Source organism: Petaurus breviceps, unplaced genomic scaffold (assembly GCF_028583685.1).
Source record: "Petaurus breviceps papuanus isolate PSGF00001 unplaced genomic scaffold, PetGlider_PUasm1.0 184, whole genome shotgun sequence".
NCBI classification, from domain to species: Eukaryota; Metazoa; Chordata; class Mammalia; order Diprotodontia; family Petauridae; genus Petaurus; species Petaurus breviceps.
Window position 1 is genome coordinate 3,288,237 of NW_027185793.1, and position 6,000 is coordinate 3,294,236.

The 6,000-nt window shown below is 39.4% G+C and overlaps 1 protein-coding gene across 10 annotated transcripts in view; it reads left to right on the top strand.

The window, feature by feature from the left end:
* The window catches only part of PAM (peptidylglycine alpha-amidating monooxygenase), a 369,904-nt gene that overhangs the window by 58,117 nt on the left and 305,787 nt on the right, over positions 1–6,000 (top strand). For all 10 annotated transcript variants that reach the window (XM_069088092.1, XM_069088091.1, XM_069088094.1 and 7 more), the window contains one exon: positions 5,653–5,703. The gene's annotated coding sequence lies outside the window, so the exon portion shown is untranslated. The remainder of the gene's footprint in view (positions 1–5,652; positions 5,704–6,000) is intronic.

A 6,000-nucleotide genomic window follows, 5' to 3' on the forward strand; every position in this document is an offset into this window, starting at 1 on the left:
TTGGCAATTGTGTGAAGAATGAATTGGAAAGGGAAGAGACCTGAGTCGCGAAGACCAATGAGGATGCTACCACAGCAGCCTAATGAAAAGTTATGAAGGCCTAAATTAGAGTGGTAACCATGTGAGAGGCATATGCAAAAGATCTGGAGGTAGAAATAAAAGATTTGACCAAGTGGATATATGAAATGAGTCTGAGTGAGGAGTTGAAGATGACACCAGAGTTGACTAGGGTTACTAAAAGGTTAATAGTATCTGTAATGGCAAGCACAGAAGTAGTTTACACCTTGTTTCAGTTATTGAATTAACACCTTGTTTCAGTTCAAGTTTCTTTTGAGACTTGTATCAAGTCTGTTAAGAAACAGAACATGTGAACCCCACAACTTGTGAACCCTAGCACTCATGAATTCCCGCAATAGGAGCTAATGACCATATGTAAGGAAAGGCCTAGGCTAGAGACAACAGAACTGAAAAGAGGACTCTTGGGTTGACAGAGGTAAGAAGGAGAAAACTTGTGATATCCCAGCACTCTGTTTGTCTGCACTGTCTGTGTTGATGTTTTTTTTGTGATACTTTGTAAAGAAGCCCTGAGAGAGGATTTTCTGGTTGTATGTTTACAGAAGTCCTGCAAGAGGGTTTTGGAGGTCCTGGGACTTTACTGATGATTTGTGCTGACCTCTTGGACCTAATTTGTGGGTCTGTGTTGATTTTTATGTTGATGATTTGTGTTGAGTTCTCAGACCTTTTTGGTGGGTCTGAGTTTATTTCACGGGCAGATAGTGAATTGATGATAGTGCTCGCAATGTGCATGAATGTTATTGTGGTTCTATCAAGCTTTGTCTTCCCAGAAACAGGAACTGTGAAGGACTTGAGGTGGACTGGACACTGTGAACTTCAATATGGAATAGGGACTGGACAAAGAACTGGACAAGGAGCTGGACAGGGAACTGGGAGCTGCCTGCCTTTGAACCCAGGTGACAGTTGGAGCTGGGACCATGGAAGAGGAACCATGGAAGCTGAGAGCTAGCTTTGAGTCAAGCTGAAAAAAAGACTTTACTTGGATACTGTGTATTGCCTGAGAAGATTATGATTTACTGTGACCTATGGGTGGAGAACTTTGGCTTTTGTACTTTGTGATTGAATTAGGGATTTTGTGATTGACTAAATGAATGTACTTTGTTGAAAACTATGTGTCCAACTTTGGTGAAAACTATGTGGCCATTTTAGTGATAAGTTGTTGAGTTATGACATGGTGAATGCTGTATTTTGATTTTCTGTGACAAGTTGTAACATTGTGAATTCTGTATTTTGATTTTCTATGAATGTTTTGCTCTGATTTGTTATTGAATAAATAGAGAGCTCACTATTCTATGTAATCAGAACCTTGAAAGCTGTTGAGAGCAGCAGTCCTCTGGAAAGCTGCTTGTGTGTGGCTTTACAGTATCCTCAACAATAATAATGAATTTTGGAAGATAGATGGAGGTGGGGCATAAGCAAATGTAATGGCTTCTGTAGTGAAGACCACAGTTCATTTATGCCTTCTCACCCTGTGCAACACAAAAATGAAGGGAAGAGGCAGACCTCTTAATTGTTACCCAGAGAATATATCCATGGGATGCCTACCGGAATCATGAGGTCCTGATTATGGGAAGGGAAGATGGAAAGGCTAGGCAAGCGTGTAATTTTTCTAGTAGCACTTGGGTAGCAGCTGCCTTGCTAGCTCTAGTAACATCTGGGTTATAACTTCCCTGAGGGGCCAGTGACCAAAGCAGAAGTGGAGATGTTGGTAGCTTCCACTGCTGAGGAAAGAGGTATAGTGGGAGAATGTCTGGTGATGAGGGGAGGTAGGATTGTGATGGAACCCTATCACAAGCCCTATTATCAGTAATTGTGGAGAGGGTAGGAGGTGACCAATTTTTCCATCCTCCCACTGATTGATTACATACCTCCTTGGGGTCAGTCCATGACCCCTTTTGGATCAGGCCACAGCCCCCTATATGCCCAGGGACACCACTTTGAAGAAAACTACTGGCAAAGATAGCATGATGGATAGTGATCTCATTTACTTTTAGTCCCCAACCTATTAAACTTATTTTGGGCATTTTCTTTTCTATGATGTTCCTCTCCCAAAAAGGTTTGCAACTGTGATTCTGATTTACATAAGATTTATTAGTGAAAACTTCTAAACTCCCAGACAGTTGTTGATCACATATACATGTGCATCTTTTAAAGTTCCCAAGTCACAAAGGAGGGGAGGGGCTGTTAGAATAATACAGTGCCAGGTACCACACAAGTGATACCAAGAGAAAAATGAAAACAACTACCCTCAAGGAACTTACATTTTTGCTAGGGGAAACAACATATAAACAGATAAGTAAATACGCAAAATATGCAAAAATATTAAATAATTTCATGGTGGAAGTATAATAATTGAGCATCAGAAAAACTCTTTAGGATGGGCACTTAAGCCAAGCTTTGAAGGAGCTAGGGGTTCCAAGAGGCAGAGAGAAAGAAAAAGAACATTCTAGTCATGGGGGACAGCCTATATGAAGGTATGGAGTTGGAAAATGAAATATTGGGTTGAGGGAACATAGAGTTCATGAAATAGAGTAATTCATAATCAAACTGGAAAAGATCAACTGGAGCCAGATTGGGGAAGATTCCCACTGACAAATATAGGCATTTGCATTTTGTCTTAGAGGCAATAGGGAGCCACTGAAGCTTCTAGAGTAGGGGAATGACACAGTCTTTTTTGTGACTTACAAGTATAATTTGACAGCTATGCAGAAAGAGAGAGTTTAGGGAGAGGGAGACCAATTAAGAGGCTATTAGAATATTCAAAGTTGTGGAGGGGAGGGGGCTAATCTGGCAATGTGTAGTGGTTGGTTGAATGGAGAGAAATGGACAGATATGAACTTAGGGAAATATAATTGATAAGACTTGAAAAACTTATTGGGTATGAGATCTTAACAAGATTAATGAATCAAATATGGTTTCCATGTTGAGATACTGGATGATTGAAAGAATTGTGGCTTTCAGTAGAAATAGAGAAGTTTGGAGGAGAGCCAAGTCTAAGGCAGAAGGGAGTGAGTTTCTTTTTGGAAATGTTGAGTTCAAGATGTCTGTGGGATAGCTAGGGAGAGATACTCAACAGACAATTAGAGCAAGAGATCTATTGGACTGGATATGTAGATTTGAGGACGATTTGCAGAGATGATCATTGAGCCCAAAGTTGTTGTTGAGGTTACTAAGAGACACACAGTATAGGAAAGGAGGAGAAGAAGACTTGGGACACTCATATATGAAAGTGAGGATTTGGATGATGATCCTGCAAAGAAGAGTAGGTAGAAGGAGAGAGTGGTGTCACAAAAACTCAGGGAGGAGAGCATATTCCAAGAGGCAGATGGGGTGTTCATAGAGCACAGCAAAGATAAAGATTTAGCCAAAAAAAAAAAAAAGAGATCATTGGTGACTTTGAAGAGAACAGTTTCAGTTAAGTCATAGAGAGGAATGCTGTAGCACAAGGTGTTGAAAGGTGAGTTGGAGGTTAAAAAAAGGCTGGAGGCAATAAATGTAGAGAGTTTTCTTTAGGAATTTGGTTATTATACAAAAAGTTGGAGCATGATTGCTCAGGGTTATGGTAGCATCAAGTGAAAGTTTTGTAAGGATGATGGAGATCTGGGTATTTCTGTAGACAACCAGAAGAAGTCAGAGGAGATAAGGAGAAATTGGAGATTACAGAGGCAGGAGATGATAATTAAAGGGGCAAGCTTCTGGAGGAGACTGCTGTGAATAGGATCAAGGGATTAAGTAGAGGGTTTGACAAGTAGAAGGGCCATCTCTTACTCAGAGACTGGAGCAGAGGAAGAAAGAAGGGTGAATGACGTTGGGGTGATTTTAAGGGGAGAATTGAAAAGAGGGAATTAGAAAAAGACAATTTAATTTTTTAATTTTTATTTTGTTTATTATTTTTATTTAAAACGGCTGAACTTTATATCCTTTCATTTCTGCTGTAACTAAAGTACAAAGGAAAGTACACCGGAATCTTTGAGTATGTGTCAAAATGAGAGGCTCTTATAATGGATTTTAATATAAATGACTAGCATCACTTAAACTCTTCCACGAATGATTCTGTAGGATATGGCATAGATTTTTATGGGATACTTAAAACTGAGGACAAATGACAAAAATTTTATTTCATAAAAACCATTAATAAAGACAGGGGAAGCAGAATTTGGGTGGGAGTTGTAGGGAAGGAAAAATAATAGTGTTATATCAGTAAAAGCTATTTGATCTCCCTAAAAACAGAATGTATGTAATATTTCATTTTGTTTACTACATGCAGATGTTACAATTCAGAATTAGGGCATCATGTGTAGGGGAGTATGTATTATACATCTACACTGGAAAATAGTCTTTCTAAACTTTTCATACTTGTAGAGAAAAAAATGAAATATATGAGGGAGGTTGTACTTGGATAGTGTATAAATGTGAAGGTCAGGACCTTCAGTTTCATCAGTTTGAGGAAGTCTCCGAATGAATCTTCCCTTCATATATGCACGTCAAATCAATAAGCATTTATTAAGTACCTACTGTGTGTCAAACATGTGTTATGCCCTGTATGGCAACTCACCTGCATTATAGTATGAGAGATTATTGGGAAGCTAAGTGATTTGCCTCTGGTCACAAAACTACATAGATAATATATGTCAGAGGAAGGATATGACACCAGGGTTTCGTAATTGCAAAGCCAACCTTCTACTACTATGCCACAGTGGGGGATAATAATCATTATAGAGCGTAAATATAATCTCTATAACTGGTATATTTCCTGGAGCCCCATTGTGGCTCCTTCCAACAAAGGGGCCCTGCTCTAATCTCACACAGAAATGGAATTCATCCTGTGTGGAGGGGTGACCTGAGTCAGGCATTTTCCTATACTCTCTGGGCTTTGTGTGTTGTGTGGCTCACTATATCATGCTGATTGTTCCAGCCATGCTTGTGCACCGCCCTCCTCTCCCCAACCTACCCTTGCTTTCCAGTTCTGGAGTCAAATCAACACTATAACTACTAGCTATATCTTGTTATATAACAGGTCCACTTCTTTTCTGATTAGATCCATTCCTGGATGATCTGTGTCATCTGTGCTTTAACTAAATTCCTAAGTCACAGTGAGGGTGTTTTTTTCTGAAACAAAATGAAGAAGTTATCCTACTCTGATAACTCATAATAGCATGGAGTTGACTCTTGGTTCTCAAAATCTATGCCAAGTAGAGTGTGAACTCTGGCAGAATCTACTAGCTAGAAAGTCTTCAGAAATAGTCTAATAACAAAATGTGGTGGAAGTTTTTTGTTTTGTTTTGTTTTGCCTAAGGACCAGCCATGTTGACTATAAAGTAGTATATGAATGCTATAGAATAATGCTATAAGTTAATATTTTGACCATTTCAACCCATGAAACCATATAATACAATGTCTCCCCCATAAGAGTTTTCAAAAATTAATATCAGAAATGTTGTCTCATTCCTGTTTATCCCCCAATATAAGTATTTGACCCATATCATAAACCCAAGCGAAGTGATGAGAAACTCATGACAGATTAATGACTGAATAAACATTGTTCTCTAACCAGATAATGTTGTCTTGTCTGTTTAGGTGACTTCAAGCTTGGAAAAAACCAGAAAGAGATGACAACACATGCCCAGGGTGAGCAATTAAAACCAAATAGTTTTAAAGATTACTTTTTTCCAAAGTAAAGGATTTTTATAACTCCTGGTAAGGTGAATGAGCTTTAAGATCTTAGCCACCCATTAGTAGGCCTCACATGGAGCCCTGGGGCAGAGTCAATTAGGCTGGGGGTCACTGGGATCCCCACACCTTTCAGATTAAGTGCTGATTTCCCACCTTCTAGGGCACTAAGCCAATCAAGTTCGGTATAATTGTATTGCTTGGAGAGAAAGGTGTGGGCAGAGAGAGGCAGACTTCCAGGGGAGGAGGAGGAGT